The 22,103-nt window shown below is 38.6% G+C and overlaps 1 long non-coding RNA gene across 1 annotated transcript in view; it reads left to right on the top strand.

Moving 5' to 3' along the window:
• LOC309708430 overlaps nt 1-22,103 on the top strand; it is a 235,350-nt gene that overhangs the window by 33,919 nt on the left and 179,328 nt on the right. The gene's annotated exons all lie outside the window — the stretch shown is intronic.

The following is a 22,103-nucleotide window of genomic DNA, read 5'->3' as shown; positions in this document are numbered from 1 at the left end:
TGGCTTTGTATTATTTCGGTATTAAAATAAAAACTTATAATCAATAAGGGTGGCCCCAGGAATCCAAAAAGTAGCTCTGCAAGGACCAAGTGGAACTCAGAGACTTCCATCTGATCTGTCCAGAAGACAGGAGATGATTTCATGAGCCATAGCACCCAGCTGTTAGCAGGCAGAGAGATCAAGACATAAGGAATGACTGCAGAATTAAATAGAAGAGGGTTCAAACAGAAACCACACTCAAAATCTGTGACGTTTTGTTTGCCCGGTGGTAGGTTTTTCATGGTTCCTGTAAATTGTGGTGGAAAAAACAATAAATGTAGTGCAGAGGAGTTCTTTTTAATCATGAGACTGATTTGACAAATGTATAAAACCAGTCATTATGTTTTTGACTATATCACTAAATTTAGTTAAAACAAATCTACAATAAAACACTCAAAGTAAATTTTAAATACACAATGATAAGAAAACACGATTAAACAAAGAATTTAATAAAGTGACAATTGTCTGTTTAATATGTAAACAAAAAGTTATACTGTTAAAAAAAAAAGCTACCTAAGAGAACAATTTCATAATTTGTTATTGCTTTACTGAGTAGATTTCAAAAGATGTAGCATAAAAAAAAGGAAAACTTTGTCCTACCTAGAATTTGTTTGAAGTTTATTATTAAATGTATAGTAGGAGTTCCATCAATGACTTTAGATGTGTTGAACTGTAACCAGATAATGCGCACGAGTTCTTTACAGGCATGCAAAACCTATGGATATGCCGTACAAATTTGAATGAAGAGGGATGGGTCCTTTTACCTCACATGCTAAATAAATTGGGAATGGAACTATGCAAAATTATGTAGCAAAAAGATATATTCAGACATTGTTTAATTTATAAAATAAGGCTATTTTTATTCATCTCTATTTTAGAGATGAAATTACAATTGCACAGGACAGATCCTTTAAACTGGACAACATCCTGGGTTTTTTAGACCAGGTTTACTAGGAAGAGAAACAAACGTGACTAGGATCTTAAAATTAAAACAAAAAAATCTATGGACAGTGAAGTCAGTTTTTCCTTTAGCACCATCTGATGGTAATATCAAGAATGGCATTTAGTTATACACAATTGTCGGTAGGTTTATACTTAAATTCATATCCAGTCAGAAAAGTTGAGTTTTTGGAACTACTCTTGTATTTTTTTAGGGAGGTCAAACACCATCTTACTAGCTATCTGATAATGAAGCTGGCATTGTTTTCCATCTTATCAGGGATTGTGCCACAGCCCATTCCTCAAAACAGAATCAAGCTTGAGTGATTACACATAATTTCTGTGAAGGTTCTCAGACATCCAGGTCATCGTAGTCAAAGGAGCTTGCAAAGAAAAGCGTCTGGACTTCTTTAAGTTGCTTGAAGACGTTTCACCTCTCATCCGAGAAGCTTCTTCAGTTCTAAGGTCAAATGGTGGAGAGTCCCAGATATAAACCTAGTGGGAGTATCCCCCCACAGAGGGACAAAAGGACCCCCTGATGATCCTCTAATCGCCTGAGCCAAGGTGTGAAACTGGGTGTGGGTCCCAGTCAGCCAGAGTTTCGGGTGAGTTCATTGTGAAACCTGGCCCCACCTTATGCGAATTCCTGAGATCAGATGGCCCAGGATGTGAGTGGGCGTTAAGGCGTCTGGGAAGGGATCTCAAAACTGGATTATAGATGGCAGAGAGTTGGTGTTGTAAACCACCGCCTCTGTTCAAAGATGGTCGCTCACAGTGGACATAGATGTCTTCTTTCACTCCTCTTTCAAACCATCTGTCCTCTCTGTCCAAAGTGTGAACATTGGCATGTTCACATTTTGGACAGAGAGGTGAAACGTCTTCAAGCAACTTAAAGAAGTCCAGACGCTTTTCTTTGCAAGCTCCTTTGATTACACTTAATGTTTACAAGGTCATTAGGATTCTCTCTCTGCCTGTGGGAGAAGTGCAGAGTTACTTCACCTCTGCAGAAATTCTCCAGGACAAAGCTGATTTTGACTTAAGGAAGTTACTTTTTAGACGAACATTTTTTCTCTTTTGCTACCTAAAGCTTAAATTGCTAGCAGTTTAAACATACATAAATTTTATCTCCAGATTATCTCTTAAAAATTAACATGATCAATCCATGCTAATATAGGTGAATGCATGTTAATATATTAATATTAATATAGGTTAATAAAATAACAACAAAACAAATCAAAAAAGCTTGTGACCCAAAAATACACTTTTTTTGTTGTACATAATAATTTCAATGCTGACAGAAGCAACATGAATGCAATAAAACTCAGTGGATGGCATTTCATTATTCAGAGAGACATAAACCTACAACAAAAGCAACCAAAGAGATTTTCATGGTGGTAGAGTACCCTTGACTCTCCCATTCAGTCGTTTGATCTCAGCCAACCTGAGCTGTGTTCTGCTGGTTTAACACCAGACTAAAAGCCTGATAAAAGAGAAAGAGACAGTGAATAGGTAGGTCGTGAGAAGATAGCATTTAGTGCAAACTGCCAAGGTATTTCCATAAAATATAAAATGCAATGTAAATAACATCAACGGCCAAAGAAAGAGAATAGCTTTAGAAAACATTATTTGTGAAAGGGAGCAGTTAATATATATATAATATTTATATATAATATATATATCATTAATTACCAGTGGATCGATAGTTAGTGAATAGCTGAAGAGGAAAGTAAGCATGCGTGTGTGTGTTAATGTGCTGCAACTGTGATAACTGAAGGCTGTGTGTGATGCTTCTGTTGAAGAAAAGGAAAATGGAAGAGGGCGTTTGCATGTTCTCCTCATGTTTGCTTGGGTTCTCTCTGGGTACTCCAGCTTCCTCCCACAGTTCAAAGACATGCACTCATTGGAGTTAGGTTAATTGGAAACTTTAAATTGCCCATAGGTTTGAATGCAGGAGTGAATGTGATTGTGAATAGTTTTCTGTGTCTACGTGTAAAACCTGTGACAAACTGGCGACTTGTCCAGGATGTACCCTGCCTCTCGCCCTAAGACAGCTGGGATAGGTTCCAGCGACCCTGAAAAGGATAAGCGGAAGCGAATGGATGGATGGATGGATGGATGGATGGGTGGACTGTTGTGTTTTGAGGCAGTTGTGGCTTTGGAGCCAAAGCACGTCATCTGTCATGGTCCGGGTGAGTGGCATGTTGGTTTGCTGTGCTCTAGGTCTCCTCCCCTGGGCGGAGACCTTCATTCCACGTAGGATTCACACCTGAGGCTGATTATGCTGGCAGTATTTAAGACCAGCGTTTGAAACCACTTGTCACCTGAATGTCTGCTAATCACCATTAGTGCTAATCTGTTCATGTCTCTTGCTGTTGTTTGTATTTGTGCTAGCCTAATTCTCTGTCCTCAGATAAATCCATGGACCATGCCTGCAAACTGTCACTGTTAATTCAGTCTGGTCGCTAGTCGCTTCTGCCAACCCACTCCATTCCTGGCCAGGTACGGATCTCTCTACTTTTCCTCACCTGCCTGCTCCCCCCGCCTCAGCGCTCGACCCCATTTGGATTTACGACGTTGCAAACTCACCTGGACCTAGCCTCCCTCCGAAGCAATCTCCACCTGCTCACAAGTAAGCCTGAACACACTCACTACAGAAAAATCCTATCTTCAAAATCCACCCAGCTACCTTTAACTCTCCTCTTCTGTGATTACAGAGGACCAGCGCCCTCTGTCTTCCATTGGACTTTTAGATCCCTGCTCAGAAGATAAGAACCCCTCCAAGCCTTAGTGTCATAGTTCCAGTGTTGGAAAGGTTACTTTTAAAATGTATTCCACTACAGATTACAGAATACATGCCCCAAAACGTATTTTGTAACGTATTTCGTTACGTTACTCAGTGAAAGTAACGTATTCTGAATACTTTGGATTACCTATTATATCATGCTTTTTACAACTACATGAATGTACTATTGCTGTGTGAATTATTACTTTTACTAAAGGTTACTCGCCATAGCAATACCGACTAGATTTTTAAATCTTAATATAAAATGAGTTACAGCAGGTTGACATTAAGTAAGGCTGCACTTTTTGCAGCGATCTCGTATGGAGATCTGTTTCACACATATATAAAACAGGTCCGCGGCTCTGAACTGTAGTAAAGGGACCTCTAGCTAATACGTCGGGTTCTGTGTCGGGCTTGTAGCCGAAAACTAGCTTTACTTTGTTTGTGTGGGTCAACTTTGCTAGCGAGAGACAGAGAGAGGCGTTGAAAGGCTGCTGCAACGGAACTTATTGTTTCGGAGAAAAACACGAAAAAAGTGTACAGTTGAGTCTTAATAGCTTACTTACAACTGGGCTCGTCAGACACTCTTTTTGGCTGCAGTGGTTATTATTATACATGTATTTACATGCTTCTATCTCCCGCTTCTGGTCGGTGATGACTTTTCGACTCCTTTTTCTCTCTCCCTCGTGCTCACAGACACATAACAGGTATGGCAGTCCATTCTCCCTGCAGCACGGACTACACTGCCCATGAGGCTACATTCTTTAGGGCTATGCCTGTAACACTCTGCCTATTACCTTCATATTAAATAATTTTTGTGAATAATTTTTTTAAATATTTCTTCACGTCATTATGCGGGCCGCAAGTAGAGGTGACATGGGCCGCGAGATTGAGACGCAGGGATTAGAGCCTCTTAATGCGTGTTTTGTTTGGGGTGTGGAAACCAAAAATAAAGAGGGCAGAGCCGAACATATGAAACAGGAAAAGACTGTGGTGTCATCCCTTTATTTCAACAAAGTAACTGTATTCTGAATACCACCTTTTTAAACGGTAACTGCAACAGAATACAGTTACTCATATTTTGTATTTTAAATACGTAACGGTGGTACGTGTGTTCCGTTACTCCCCAAACACTGCATAGTTCCCACAGTCATAGTCTCCAAGCCCCTGTTCATAGTCAAAGTCTACTGCTAGTGAATTTTATAGCCCTTCATTGCCTGTTTTCTTTCCAGGTGTCAGTCAGAGCAGTTCCAGGACACAGTGTGTGTTTATCAGCCTTAACCTTTGTATATCCCCAGCCCAAGTGTACTCGTGTAGTGTCCCCACGTTTCGCTGTCCACACCGCAAAAGCACCGTCTTCGAATGTATTCTTTTTCGAGAGCGTTTTGTAAACGCTGCGTATTCCTTCAGGGAAAACGCTGTCTCAGTGTGGTCGGGAGGCCAATACGGAGAGAAAACGATGTGTTTTCAAACGAAAACCAATTAGTGTGGACGTAGCCCAAAAATCCACATTAGTGTGTATTCATGTTTTTGTCACTTGCTGTAATAAATTCTTGTCACGTTCACCTGTGTGTCTGTGTTGAATCAGTTTAGAGTCCAGTTCGCCCTATACGGCCCGTGCCGTGACATCATCTACCAATCACAAAGTTTGTGTTTTGATTTCTGACTCCTCTAGTCTGAATATCTAAGTGTCTTTAATGCCTCTGGCAATTTGAACCACAATTGTCCAAATGCATGAGCATGTGACAGTGGAGATTTTCAGTTTGTTTGTTTTTAACTTAAAAGACTGAATGGATCAGTGCTTTTCTATCTTCAAAAACACAAAAACTGGACCCTGATGTTACAACAGCTAAATGGAACTGATCAATCACTATTCGATTATGTAATGCAGTGCAGTGATATCAAATAATCTTCTGTGAAAACTATTGACTTCTTAAGATATGTTCTATCAACAAATTCCAGTGGATGGCAGCATTGCCAATGATTTGGCCTCAAATCACTGGGCAATGCTGAGATGTTCTCAACACCTACCGCTGTTTGTTAGTGCCCAGATTCAAGTTTCTCTGTGTGCATTTGTTGGTATATCTTGGTCCTATTGCATTTTGATAACATTTCATTATTCTCAGCAGAAAACAGATAGTAAGAGGTGGTTGGAGAAATGTGGAGAGCAGAGAGAAAGAGAGAAATTGCAAAGCCAATAGGAGGGAGAAGGGATGTAAGATGCTCTGAGTGCTGATGTAAGGCAAAACACAGAAATACTGCAAGTGAGGGAGTTTTTTTAAAATTTTTTATTTTGGAAGAGAAATGATAAGTCATGAAAGCTAGAGAGAGATATTCAACAGGTATCAGAAAAGCTTTGAGTGTTACATATAAGGCCCAGTAGAGACAGAAGTGCAAAGCCAGGAAGACCAGGTATGAAGACTGAGCTGAAATCAAGCTAACAATGAAGGTAATCCTTGTGAGAAGATTGGAGGGATTGGTGAAGAGATTTTTTTTATCTGTAGTGTTTATGTGATTGAGCTGCTTCATACCTAAGAGAGAAGCAGGGAAACATAGTAATATAGCAAAGGGGAAGAGGAAAAATAAAAACAAAAATAGAGAACAGGAGAATGAGTACAAACAAAGGTAAGAGTATATGTGTGGGTGCAAAGGGTGTAGTGTTAAGTGAATTACTCAAACATTCCCAACAGAGAAAGGGGTTAGTATGGCTGGGAAGGAAGTGAGTGGAGAATGAAAACGCAGAGTACATACTGAGTTAGCTTTGGCAGTAAGAGAGAAAATTGATGCTTAGGAAAAGGGACAGCAGCAAAAGAGAGATCGAGAAAACTCAGATGGGCAGAAAGAGACATAAATATGTGAGAATATGAGTGAATGAACAGGAATGAAAGAAATAAAGATAACAGGGAAAGGAAAGTTTGAGGACAAAAAGTAGGGATTGGTGGGAGAATAGGAGAACAATAGGTAAATGTATAGCTATAAGAAATGAGAAATCATCAAGAATGATGGAAAAAAAATGGGATAAGAAAAATGATTTTGTAAATAAGGACAGGGGCTCAAAGAATAAAAATAAACAAGACAAAAGAGGGAAGATATGAAAAAACAAGAAAGGGATGAAGGTGAAAGTAAAATAAGAAATGCTGACTGTTAAAGCAATAGTAGAAGGATGCATTACAGATGAGGAAGGTTCACAGTACTGGCATCATTTATGTGGAATTTACCCAAGATGATAAGGAAAATGAGACTATGTCAGGATATTCATTCACTTTTGGTAAGCTGCCATGATGTATTGTTTCTTTGTTTCTGAATTACTCCCCATTTATGACCCTGGAGAGAATAACTTTGTGTAGATAAGTTTCGACAGTATATGGAAATTGTGGTATGATGAAAGAGTCTGGTTAAGGTCTGACATCTTGAAAAGTTTGTTAGTTCTATATAACAATCAATTACAAAAAGGCAAATCGCATGAATTCATTTCAAGCTCATAACTTGTGTGATTGTCAGTAAATGAATTATCGAATGACCATTGCACAAGTCTAGAAATGTCACATATGAACAGAAACTCCCAGGACACAATTTAGTTCTAGTCCAGGTAGTAAGGAACGTAAGAAGCCTTCAAATGAACCTTTGGTGAAAAAAGTGCAAAAATTGGAATCAAGGCTATCTCATATTATGTAACTAAAGCCAGACAAGCAATCCATGAAATATTCATCGTGACAGAAAACAAACAAATTTACCTCGTGTTTTGATCTCAAGCTCCACTTGGACATGATAGATGGCTGTAGAGGCACATGAAATGGACAGAGTTTAGAAATGGATTTTAGTTTCAGCAAAGGAAGGTTGAGGAGGAGGGATGGAGATGATGTGGACAGATGCAGGGTTGGGTGGATAAAAAGGCAACACGTTACAGAGTGGAGGAGGTGTACATAAAAGAGATAACAGTGATTTACCACCTTCTGAGAAGCATGACGATGGATATTTTTTATGTATTTTTGGTGGATTTGCTCCAGCTGATAGCAGCAAAGATGAAAGGGAAGATGGACAGGGAGAGAGAAACTGGGGAAAGAAAGAGACTGGCATGTCAAGGCAATATGATGCAGTCTATAGATATATTAAATCAGCTTTTCCACAGAGAAAATACATGTAGGGAATATATATTTTTATACAGATCTTTTTCTTTAAGGTTTTGTCAGTACTTTCTTTCACACATTAAGTATAAATACACACAAAGGGGGGACTTTTCAGGGAATTACCTCAAACTAATACAGTTATACTGCAATGATAGACTGATCTAAAAGGTTAAACCAAAAAAATTAATAAAATAAGAAATTCAGGAAGATGTGAAAGCCTGAAAGGGACTGCTTTGGAAAACTGATGATGGAGACTGCAAAAAGCAAACTGAATGAACGTTTGCACTTTATGTGAATCTGACCGTGGCAGATGCACTGAAAATAGAAGAAGCAAGTGGAAAGGGATAGATGGCAAAGGCAACAAAAGAGGCGGGAAAGGACATGGATAAGTGATATGGTGTGTTGAGTAAGTCCTTGTTGAAACGGAAGAAGATATCTTCTTCAGGAGAGTCACAGAGACTGCAGAAAGATACATTTATCATACAAAATTGGTGTACTGTCGTGTGTGTAAACATGTATCCTCTATTCCTATTTTATCTCTACTTCATAGTAGTGTATGAATCCATATAATACTAAGTCTAACAGCTTTGAGAGGGCAAATTGAGACAAGACCGTTCCCTTTTGTCTTTCCATTTTCTATTTTTTGTTCTGCTTTGGGATTTAATTTTGCTTAATTTTTGTCCCTATTTTATGTTTTCTCTCCTTTTATATTTTCAAAAGCTCTGTTTATGCATGATTTGTGTTATTCTGAAATAAGGACAACTTGAATAAGCCCTGTAGTAAGATGTATAGAATATTCAAAAGAAATCTGGATTAGGAATGTCAAGATACTAGACCACCCAATTTGAGTTTTTAAGAAGGGAATAGAGAGAATAGAGAATATAAGAAGGACTAAATTTTGATATTATTGGACATCGAACTTAAACTCACTTTGAATTTGTTGAATGGTTTTGTGAACCTATCTTTTAGGTATATCACAACTTGTTACTCCTTAGATCTGAAAAACATGGCAGGATAATTAGGATATTGCCCATTGCTTTTTTAATCGCTGAGAAAAGGTCTAAGGCAGATCTATGTTGATAACTGTACTAGTTGCCATTTTCCACACATAGCTTGAACACATGTCCCATTTGTTTTAAAGGTAAGATGTTGGAGCTGGAAGTGACATCACTCCTGAATTGAATGTGTTCTAGCAGTAAAGTCAAAAAAGCAAGGAAAAACTGGATTTGTTTTGATCGATAGCAAGGCCGAGTGATTCATGCATCACTGGTATTACAGCCCAGTGCTTGAAAACACAGCTGCAGCACATTCAGTGATAGAGCCTGGTCAGTGCTATGTATGTGGCTTATTTAGCGAGTCACAAATAAAGAACACAACACAAAGCTTTACAGGTTCACTAATGTATACATGCATCACTTCCATTACACAGGGAGAATGCAAGAGTCTGTGTTTGCTACTCGGAATAACCAGATGGCTAATATAAACTGCGAAACAATACATTGTACTTATGTTAGGCAACAATTTCCAGCTACAATCATACCCCCCCCCCCCCCCCCCCCCCAAAAAAAAAAAAAACAAAACAACAACCCCAAAACAAAAGAAAACAAAGGAAGGCACATCAGACTTTTGTAAATGACATGTTTTCAAGGAGCCTATGGCAACACTCCACTGCCAAAATGTTGCACTAACTTCCGTGTTGAGCCAGTTTTAAAGACAACTTTTTCAGACTCATTAAAAATCAGTGAATGTCCCAAGGTAATGTTTGTCCCGAGTGACTGGGACATTTGGTACCACATTAATGCTCTCTCTTCCACTTTTTGTCTCCTCTGGTTTTAGACTTCTTTCTTCCTTCTATTTCTCTTTACTTTACTATCAGGTAGCATACAATGACAACAGCAGTAGTCCCCAGAGCAGTGCTATCACTCTCACTTCCTGCTGTACTTCAAATGAACTCCGCTGAAAGTAACAGCGGTCAGGAGTCAGGAGTCACAGTGAAGTTTCGGGAAATAACAATAATCACACAGTGTGTGTGTGTAACTTGTGTGCGTGCTTGTTCTTCATTTTTCAAAACAGACTGACAAAGATTGATAGAACAGCATGTGGCAACAGAGGTATAGGCTCTGCAGCTGATGAAAATGAACATGAGGACATGCTACAGTCTGGCCCTAGAAAACATGGATGATGACTGACATACAAAACAAATGGGACAAACTTTCAAAACAGATGGCTTCTAAAAAAATATGCTGTACCTGCGGTCTAAATGCAAAAGTTAAATTATTTCTTTGTTTAAAAAGTGATTTTTGTCAATAAGCCCTTTATAACTGGAAAGCTTGTTTATTTCCCCTTAAATGGTGTCACATTTGTAAGCAAAATGAATTTGTGTGTAGAGCAACACAGTTGAGTATGTGGGCTATGCCCACATAAAAACTTGTCAAATCTTGACTTTTGTTTTGAGCATCTGGTACCCCAGGTGCTGACAGTCAGGTGCCTGAATGATGTCCGATTAGCGGCATCTATGAGCATGGGCCCTCCTACATTGGTCAATTTTGTCTGCGCCAAGCATGCCACGTTTAACTGATCTTGACAGGACCTGTGCCATAGGGCAACTTCAAGCTGGTATCCTGCAAAACCAAATTGCAGTAGTATTTGAAATGAGCACTGGTACATCTTCAATTTAGAAGCCAAGTTGCATATAACGGGGGACGTGAGAGACGCAAAGTGGGCGCCCAAGAAGATGACACCACAAGAGGACCATTCCCTCACCTTGTTAGCACTTAGGAACTGTAACCAGTCTTTTACAGATTTGTTGTGCATGTGAAGGTTTGCAGGTTGATATGGCCAACGGCTCTCTTCCAAGACAATTTGAAACAGTCTGCAAGCAGCCGATCTTGTGTCTTATAGGGGTGCTAGGAGGCTTGCCAGAATTGCACTTCACCATCAGGCCTTTTTCTGCAGGTGTTAGCCGCATGTGCACTGGAACCTGAAAATGTGGAGGAACGTTATGTTCAGTGATAGTCCAGATTTTGAATATGGCAACTGGATTGCAGGGTCAAACTGTGGAGAAGATGCGGATAATGCTATGCTGATTGCTGCACTGATAGGTAACGCTTTCCAACCCAATATCACAGTATGTATTAGATACAGCCCACTGTGTCCATTTCACGCATGCGGAAGTTGCACTACACTGCAGTAACAGCAGAGGGAACTATTTTATTTCAACCCAACATGAAAATAATCATTGGAGACTGTTTAAACAGACATAATTAACAGATTTACATGTACTGTATTGCCAAGAATCATTGTCACAACAAAAAAATAAGTGACCAAACACAAATGCCCTTACTCTTACGGCCCAGCAAGAGTTTTATATAAAGATACTTTCATCCAACCATTTAAATTTGTGATTCAGGAGACAATGGCACCTCATCTGCACTACCAGAGACCCAACAGAGTTCCCCTGTTTACCTACAATACCTACACTGCTGTTCACAGACTGTAAAAAAAATGTTCTAAAACAGTAGGATGTGACAAATCAAAATTTAACAGTCATGCTACATAAGATGTTGTGCAAGCACTCTGCCCAAAGAAATCAGGGGCTCAATCAAGTCATGTCTTCATGTTGCACCTTTTGATATTTACATAATTATCCCTACTTGACCATGCAAGTATAGATGTGGGTTTGAAAAGAACTTACACTGCCATGACATCTTTCGACGTTGGAAACATCACTGACTAAAACTTGCAAGGAAGAAAGGCTTTTTAAATCTGTAATTAATGCAACCAAACTTATTTAAACAAAATTCATATATTCTGTGATTTCACCCACATTATGTGAATAATCCTTTCCCATTACTATTCTTACACTTACTTTCTGTGTTTATGGACAATCATTAAAATGCCACCATACTCGCTTACTGGCTCGTAATCTGTTTTCTGTCACAATGGTTTTTTTTGGTAACAATTCTATTTGATTACAGAATAACTACCGTTTGCTATTGCTGTTCTTTGTAATATTTTCTTCAAACAGCAAACATGCTTTCCAGTTAAACTGATACATGCCACTGCACATCAATCATGAATGTGAGTGGGTCAGAATATTGCTGAAACTGTGTTAGTGTGGATGTTACCATAATTCAGTGTCATTGTGGGTTTACTGGAAACATGGCATTGTGCAAAGAATAGAAAAAAATATTTTCTAAGTACCCTTGGCTCGTGGTAAGGATCTGTGGGTTTCAGAAACCTCCAACTGCTGTCATCAAATCCAAGAACAAAACCAAAGATGAAAAGGAGACATAGATGGAAAATGAAACAAGATAGAAACCAAAGAGGAAATTAAAAGAAACAGAGAGTGACGACAGAAATGATCACGTCACCATATGAGGGTAATACTCAACAATCAGAGTTTTTGACACAACTTTATACTTCCAAGATACACAGAGGAGAAAAAAAAGTTAGAATAAGTCAGAACTTGAAGCATTTATAAAATAAATTTATGGCCAGGTTAAAACATTTTAATCTGTGGCTCTATTCGTGGTCATTACTGAATTAGTGATCTTTGGTTTCAACTCAAACCATTTAGAGTCATGGTCAAGAGTCTTGGCCAAGATGACCTTCTTTAGTTCAAATCAGCCATCAGAATATGAAAAAACATTGATTTAAGTAGCTATGGGTGCTTGATGAGCAGGTCTGAGGATTATACAGACTGCTGATCTGCAAGAATTTTCCCACACAACCATCTCTGCAGCTTATACAGAATGGTCTGAAAAAGTGCAAATATCTGGTGACCGATAGCAACATGAAAACATGGATCCATTCTGCCTATCAAAAGTTCAGCATGCTGGTGGTGATGTAATTATGCTATTTTGTCACACTTTGGGCCCCTTAGTATCACTTTACGATCGTGGCTCAAGAGTTGGGAGTTCACCTTGTAATCGGAAGGTTGCCGGTTCGAGCCCCGGTTCTGACATTCTCGGTCGTTGTGTCCTTGGGCAAGACACTTCACCTACCGCCTACTGGTGTTGGCCAGAGGGGACGATGGTGTGATATGGCAGCCTCGCTTCTGTCAGTTTGTCCCAGGGCAGCTGTGGCTACAACTGTAGCTTGCCTCCACCAGTGTGTGAATGGGTGGATGACTGGGTGTGTAAAGCGCTTTGGGGTCCCTAGAGGGGACTAGTAAAAGTGCTATACAAACACAGGCCATTTACCATTTTACTATTTACTTTAGGGTTATACAGAGAAGTAATGTTGAATATATTGGACAAAGGATGTTAAATGTGGAGATGCCAGTCAGGACAAAATGAGGAAGTCCAAGAAGAAGATTCATGGATGTTGTGAAGGAAGACATGTAGAAAGTTGGTGAGACAGAAGAGGTTTTTTTTTCTAACTGATATTGATTTATTGTTTTTATGACCTTTTATAATTTTAACTACCTATTTACAATTCTGTAGTGTTTTAATTTGCATTAATCCAAAAGTCTCTCTCGTTGACTCTCTTTTGTGTGGCACTTTGAATTGCATTTGATTTGTTTCCAGTGCTAAATAAGCAAAACTTGATTACTTAATTGGCTTCTATGGATTTCGTTGAGGTGACTAAATCACTCAAACAATTTAGTTGAGTACACATAAATTGGAAAACATTCTTCAGAAAAACATGTAACAAAAAACAATTGAAACAGTTAAATAACTGCAGAATCATAGCACTGCAGTCAGCTGTACATTGTTTCATGTAAATTCAGGGAACAAGTAGTGCAGAGGTACTTTGAATAAAATGACGAGAAATCTTTGACTCTGACAGGATAAGTTGATTAAATATACATTGCAAGTTAAACACAGAGTTGAAAGAACACATCTCAGGGAATCATATGTAAAAGCGTATCTATTTCATCTATATTTACTGCTTTGGCCTTTGCAGTATGCCCCCTGCAAATCCTCTGACCACTTGAAATCAATATATGATGCAAATTTTAATTATAAATCTACACTATCTAGTCACTGCTACTTATAGCCCTTGCTCAGATAATACTGATCTGCCTCTGATACCTAACTTCTTGAGAGTTTCATTGCAGCTCAATAAAACATGTCCATATTGTTGTTTGGTTTGATTTGGAATGTAATTCTGTTGGATTCTGAAAGTTGTTTGCAGAGCAACACAGTGGGAGGAACGGAGCATGCTGAGCGTTGGTATGTCTAGAGTATTGAAAGAAATTTTGCTTTCAAGAGGTGAAGTATTTTATCTGGATATATTGACTCTTTTTTTACTTCAAAATGTGTGCCCCACAGTCACACTTTTTGTGACTTCCACTGCGCGCTGCAGTTTCATGAAGCCCACGAACCCCATATTTTCCACTGGACTGTGTGGCTGCCACAGGTTTGATTTGTAATTAGTGTGATGAGAGATAGTGGATGTGAGTAATGTAATTCATTCAGAGAAGAAAAAGAAAAAGGTTAAAAGGAGTTTTATCTAAAACAGATGAATGGTGAAAATCAATGTAATTTCTTTGTTTCTTTCTTGAGTAAACTCAACTGTAAAGTCATTGACCCTGGCAGTAAACTCTGAGTTGAAGATTCCATCTTATTCTTTGCGCCCTGCAGCTGATTATCAACTGGGTAAACAGAAAGAAAATGTGTATTTTAAATATGACACTTTAATTACAAAATCCAACATTGCACATGTTAATCCAATCCAGGGACTACAAGTAAAAATATCTTTATGAATGTGTACAGTACCACTGTGCATTGCGTTTTTATTGGAAAAGATGGTAAAACATGGAACAATTATGAACCATTTTCTAGTGTCCAAGCACTTCTGAACAATGTCTTTTGGAGAGAAAAGACCAAAGTAGATTCATCTGGCTAAAATACACAGCATATCAGCAGAAACACTTCATACCAACTGTCACACAGAGTGGTAGAAAAGTGACTGAGCTTATGAGCTGTCACAGGCTGGGTCTCCGACCCAGCACTCTGAGTTTTCTTTGTATTTTTTGATATGTTATTAGTTTTTGTGTTATTTCCTATTTTGCCTTTAGTTTAGGCAGTTATTGGTTATTGTTCCTGGGTTTTCTATGTTTTGGGGTTTGGTATTTATTCATCACGTGTTGGGTCTGTTGAGTTGTGTTGTCATGTTTAGTTTTAGTATTTCCTGTTTTATTCTGACAATGTCATGTGTTCTCTGTTAATTGTATTTAGCTTTTCTCTCCTGGTCCTGTCATTAGGTTTATGGCTGTCAGCTGTTTCCCCATATGTTTCCACTTCCCCTGATTCACCTCATGTCTGTATTTAAGCCTTTTGTTTTCTTCATGCCATTGTCGGGTCGTCTGTTTATTCTGCCCTAGTTCTAGCCTGGTTCTGTTTATTTGACCTCAGTCTTAGTTACGGTTTTTTGTCTGTTATGTATTATTAGTCATGGTCTTTGCTTGTTATTTTCCACCACAGTCATAGTTTAGGTTTTGGTCTCAGTACCGTTTAGTATTTTGTTTCTTAGTGTCTTGTCAGTTTACTTTGGTTTCCTGGTTTACTCCTGCAATCATCCAAATAAAGGATCGCTTTCTGTTTAAACCTGCAACACCTCGTCCACATCTGCTTTTGGGTCCTGTTTCAAAAACACACCGGCGCACCCCGCCGTGACATGAGCAGACACAGGACCTGGGCACCTTGCAGATATTGAGTGGAACATGAACTCCTTTGTATACCAGAGTATGCTAGAGCGATTTGTCCAACACCTAAAGCTTGACTGAAACTAAGCCATGCAGCAGGACAATGATTACCAAGCACATCAGGAAATGACTGAAAAAGTAAAGAATTATGGGGTTGCAATGGCCCGGTCAAAGTCCTGACCTCAATCCAGCTGCTATGGCAGGACATTAAAAGAGCTTTGAATAAAGAAATGCATGCAAAAATGAATGAACTGAAGCAACACTGTAAAGTCGAGTGGGCCACAGTTCTTCAAGTTATCACCTATAAAAGTGATTATATAAACTGCTCAATCATGGCATGTGCTTAGTTTATTACACACTGTTTCTGCATTTCACCTTAATTTTTGTTAAACTATTAGCAACACTGTAAAATATGTCATGTACTTTCATTCATCTAAGGCAGTCATTATGTAATTGTAGACCTGGTAAAGACCAGATGACTTTTCACGTCTTGAAAAGTAGAACCTTAGAAGTGAAAGGGGCTGTACTTTTTCACACAACTAATGGGATGATTTTGCATTTGTCATGAAGGCCATTCCAAATGATTTCACAAAAAGAGGGGCTATTTAGAAGCTGTTAAATTCACTGTACTTGTGGATGACGTGGGAGTTTTGTTTTTGTTTATGGTTTTGTTTGTGGTTATGGCATTTAACATTCACCTGACCGTCTAGTTAGGAATACAGGACCTCATGTGGTTTCTTTTGATTATTATAGAGGTATTAAATTATTGCCAGAATAATTTAATGCAAATGTTTGATCCATGCAAAGGAAAGATTTATTATGGCGTATACATTTGGAAAATGATCTGTTAAGTCCGTAGTGTCCTCCCTCAAGAGACTGGATGCTAGGTTTGGATCGTGTCCCAGCGTGTAAAAATTTGCTGACTGACATTCTGCAGAGTGCTGAAGCTTCCAGCAAAATCCCTAACGTCACCTTTAATCTCTCTCATCCTCCTCATTTTTCTCTATTTTCTAAACTGATTTTCTCCCTGCCCATCTCACTTTTTCCCACACGGCCTTTTTTCCATTTTATTTCTACTTTCTTTCCTACACATAGTCTCTTTTTCCATGAGAAATGAGTCCACTGTCAGCCGAGTTACTCCATCTTGAGTGGTGCAAAACGATTTCAAACAAGCACAAGAAATAGCAAAAATAGTCCTGATAATCTTTTGTTATTTGTAGCATAACTAGCATGAAAAAAATATTTTAAATCAACAGATCCATCCATCTAGCCAACCATTTTCTTAACTGCTTACCAGTTTCATGGTGATGGGGGTGTTGGAGCCTATCATTGTTTCACTGGGCTTGGTCTGGCTGCTGCAACTATGCTCACTTACTACATGTATGTTAGATAAATAATTAATTTGTTACTCAATTGTGCCCATATATACATTGCATGCATATATACACACACCAAAAACTCAAAGCTGCAATAGCACACACTTTAATATTACCCATTGCAATCTGAAGGTTATTAGGCATCAAGCGCCTAATCTTTAATAACTTAAATCAGATGTAATGCGATATGGTGACAACATCCAGAGGGAAATATCGTATACAGTATTGTCCGTGTGTGTGGGACAAGCTTGTAAAGACGCCTTGTGAAGTGGTGTGATTACAGGTGTAGTCAAAGCAATCACCTCCTACACTTTTGCAGTGTGTGTTAAAGGAGCATGTGTGTGTGTGTGTCTACGTGTATGTGTGTGTTCTCTCTCAGATTATAGCACTTTGTGGACTGTGAAATGGCAGGTTAATGGGAGCCGCTGTTCTCACGCCATCTATTTACATAAAGAAATGCACAAGCAAAAAGACGAAGAAAAAAGATTTCTTCATTGTATTCACAAAAAATGACTTCGTCTAATCTTCTGAGTCATGATTATAGCAAAAAACAAAACAAAAAAATACATCTGACTTTCCTATTAACACACAAACACTTGTACATTTAATGTCTTAATTGAAGAGACTGACTTATTTTGGGGGGCAGGCTGAAAAACTAAGTAAACTTTTGCGCTAATAGCTTCTCTGAAAACTCCCTCGAGACAATTAAGGAGAGAAGAATTGAAGTGTGGGTTACTGAAGCACCCATTACAAAAAAGGCATACAGAATATGATAAATGAGTGGGGTGTTTTTGAAAAAGTGTTTGGTCTGAGCTGTCTTCATCAAAACAGGACCTTTAGGTGAAGATGCAATATAAAGATGAATTAAGCTAGAATAGGCTACTAAAGTGGCAGCACGGTGGCACGGTGGTTAGCACTGTTGCCGCACAGCAAGAAGGTCCTGAGTTCAATTCCACCATCAGGCCGGGGTCTTTCTGTGTGGAGTTTGCATGTTCTCCCCATGTTTGCGTGGGTTCTCTCCGGGTACTCCGGCTTCCTCCCACCGTCCAAAGACATGCAACTTGTGGGGATAGGTTAATTGGATAATCCAAATTGCCACTAGGTGTGAATGTGCGAGAGAATGTGAGTGTGAATGGTTGTCTGTCCTTATGTTTTAGCCCTGCGACAGACTGGCGACCTGTCAAGGGTGTACCCTGCCTCTCGCCCTATGACAGCTGGGATAGGCTCCAGCGCCCCCCGCGACCCTGAAAAGGATAAGCGGAAGCGAATGGATGGATGGATAGGCTACTAAAGTATTTCTAAAGAACTGGGTGATCATCAGTCTGTAATGAGAAAAGCTGTCTGAAAAGGGGGAAATTCTGGAATGCTTTTATTCTTCTACCTTCGAAAGGGGATCCTGCCAAGATCTTGCTAAAAAAGGGGGGAATCTTGAAATCCGGTCGTTAAGTCTGAAGCCACTAGCCGTCTCTGGACCTAAACTCCGCTGCAGGTCCATAAATCAAACGATCACTGTGGCATCACTGAGAGTTGAAAAACTGTCTAAAGTCTTTCATCTGTAATAAAATGATCAGCATTCTGCGCTACCATGTGTAACAATTGAGTTTAACATCCAGGCATCCATGAAAACGGAATTTATGACATTTAAGTTAGAAATTAGTAGCAAGTCAGCTCGCTAGCTTCCATCTAAATACAATATAGCATGTCCTGACTGCGGGGTTTTGGAAACAAATTAAAACGTACAGCTCTGTTATCACTTCCAACATAAATGAAGACAGAAAACTAAAAAGCAGTGACGTTTGTAGGGTTACTGAAGTTTGGCTAGCTGGTATGTAATGATGTGCTACGTGACCGCTAGCGACACAGCTATGTGAGCAAAATATGAACACGCTAATTTTTTTCCACTCGATAAAAGTTAACGTGAGTGTTCTTGGTGGTCAGGAACAAATGTAATCTCATGACAGGATGCTGTAAAGGCACCAAACTTCAGCCAGGAGAACAACTGAGATAATCCATCCATAATACGAGGTTAGTCATTCATATACTGCTGCATGGGCTGGGCTGTAGTTACATCCTAAGGTTTTAAAAACTGAGCTTAAATAAATGATTAATAAAAGCCGAGGGAGGTCAACAGGGATCACTGACTGTTTTAGGAGCTTTTTGAGATTAAATAGAAGAAAATACAAAACATTAAATATGTTAACAACACAAAAGCCATATTAAACGCAGACTGCTTTAGGCCCGGAAGCAGGATTCGTCACGTCTGTGTGTATCTGTCTTTTGTCCTATATATGCCTCAGTGTGTGGGCAGACAGCAGCAGTGTGAAGTATGCTGATGGTAATGAAGGCAGTAGGACCAGGGAAGAGGTGGAGAGGAGGTCAAGTAGTCCACAGTGAAACACACAAGCAAGCGTGCACACACACACAAGCGCACACAAATGCACACACACACACACACAGACACAGATATATATACATATATTATGCCACCCTGCTGACTTAGAGGACAATGTAAATTTAGTCAAGTATGAGTAATAACATTGCACACATACAGCTTTTCCTACACATACACACAACCATAATTTCCTTGGTTGTAATTTCTGACAAAGCAACACCAGTGTAGACCTCAGGCTCATAATAAGCGGAGGGTAAAAATAGAAGCACTGGGTATGCACAAAGCCCAGATGCTCTGCTTCCAGAAAATGCAAATTCTGTTACAGAGCTGTGCAGGAATGATGGGGTGTAGCTTTTTTCTTGAAAAGCAGAAAACAGACATGTAAGCCAGTCAGTAGCATTTACCAGCAATTAACTGCCACTAAGTTGTATTATTATTATTATTATTATTATTATTGTTATTATTATTATTATTATTATTATTATTATTATTATTATTACAGAACTCAGACAATACAATTCATATGGTATAAAGTATTAGTGCTATCTCTCAATATTGACTCAATATTGAGTCTGTGTTTAAATTATTTCTTTGACTTTACCATCCCTGTAGTGTAAATACCAGAAATAGCTTAGTGAAGTCATAAATAGTGGAAATACCTAGAGATTGATGTGTGTGAGAATACATTAAAAAATAGGAAAAGAAAAGATTTTTCAGTGGCTTGAGAAGAATTTGAAACAATATGTCTTGTCAAAAAAACCCATGAAATAGAGATTGAAACTGACTTTATGACAAGTGGACCTGATAAAGAGGAAACAGGTAGGAGGTTTGAAAGCTGATGAACAATAGAGCGCCTCACACCAGAACTTCACAATATGTTTACTAAACATTTCAAAAAATATTAGTTTGGGTCTTTTTTCAGGGCAAATTTCTAACAAGTAAAGTTCAGTGAAACTTTGGCCTGTATGTCTTTGGATAACTTTTGGGTGAGGTGGATTGTTGAACACCTTCAGAAGTCATTTTTCACTTCACAGGTTCTTCACTAGTCAATGCTCATCATATTCTAACAACATTAGAGCTGGCTGTTTTCTCTGCCCCAGATTTGCCTGTGAGTGGGAGTGCGGGACTGCAGGGAATTTTGTCCAGGGGAGAAAAGCGCAAACTTCTAACTAGGTTTCTCAGGAATATAATGATGCACCTGTCCATTAACACCAAATCAGAATACCAGGTCATGCATTAGCTAAATGCACACACAAGAAAATATGTTCTAATGTACACTATACTTTACCATATTCCCTGTTCCTGTTTTCAGTTAGGCATAAAACCTAGTAGAGCCTGAGATAGAATATATATATACAAGATTCAAGATATCGTTTTTAAATTGTGTGTGATGATAGACACCAATACCAGCTCAAGCAGATTTAATTTAGGAGAAGGTCCAGCCAAGGTCAACAACAACAATATATTAGGCCTTGTACATGTGCCTAAGTATTTGACCTTGACCTTCACTTCACTGCGCCCAATATGACCCCCAAGTGTCGTCATATTGTTATATAAATTTGTAAAAAAGTCATGGATCTTATATGAATTTATTATACAGTCTGTGTAATATGTGATGACTGAAAAAATAATATTAAATATCAAATCAAAACATGATGACATCAGCACATTGTAATAAAAACATCATAAAACATAAATACTTTAGTATAGTCTTTGCACACCGGGGGGAGTTGCGCTGTCAGAGAACTGTTGTATTGCACTTTGATTTTTAGTTTTTAATGGTAAAAAAAAACCCAAAGTCATAATTATATAGTCTTAAAATAGAGTCCTATGTATTAATTAGGATGATACTTAAGTACCTAGAAAATGAGTCTAAGATACCAGGAAGCGCCACAGCTCTCTGGCTGATACTGACTACTCTGCGAGTTCAAACATTTTTGCTTTAACTTTTTATTATAAAATCAATCATATTTACTCTTTTTAATAGCCCTGGGAAATGGTGCCTGGATTGGTTGTCTATACATCTTTTTTCACTGTTGCCACCAGCTTTTGAACAGACTTTTTTGGTTTGCTGTGGCTCGGGAGATAGAGCAAGTCATCTAAGTAGTTTGATCCCTGGCTCCAGTCTGTCTCCAGTCTGCATGTCTAAGTATCATTGGGCAAGATACTGAAGATAAAGTTCCTCTTCAATGCTTTAATTGGAGTATGAATGTGTGTGAATGTTAGAAAGCACTTAAGTGTAGAAAAAAAGTGCTTGGGTGAATGAGATATGTTGTATAAAGTGGTATGAGTGCGTGAGTAGAAAAGTGGTATATAAGAACCATTTCTTTTCTTGAAGGGCTTCAAAACAGGCAACCAACTGTCATCCAACTTGGTTTTTCATGTGACCTTAGCATACTACTCAACTGTATTATTGGAGTTTAAAAGTATATATATATATTTTTTACTTTGTATTGCTTTATACAATAGCAGTGTTAGCCCTGTTGATAACCGTCTATGTCCCGAAAATGACTGCTCTTTTAAAAGTAAGCAAGTACCAGCCATCAATGACCTGTAACTTCAGTTTGAAGAATAGAAGCATTTGCCTCTTAGAATTAGACAAATGACTAACAACAGAACAAGTAGGATCCACTCAGGGATTGTTTTATGAAAAAAGCATAAGGAACATACTTTTTTTCCATCCTCCTCTTTGTAAAATAAGGAGTGTCGGAGGAGTTATGGCAATGAAAGGCTGAATTTTCAATGAATTCTCAATGTAGTTTACATAGTTATTTTCTTCTGTTCATCATTCCAT

The sequence above is a fragment of the Aulonocara stuartgranti genome, assembly GCF_965226115.1.
Source record: "Aulonocara stuartgranti genome assembly, chromosome: 6".
NCBI classification, from domain to species: Eukaryota; Metazoa; Chordata; class Actinopteri; order Cichliformes; family Cichlidae; genus Aulonocara; species Aulonocara stuartgranti.
Note: the sequence above shows the minus strand (reverse complement) of the source record. Positions and strands in the feature narration are given on the sequence as shown.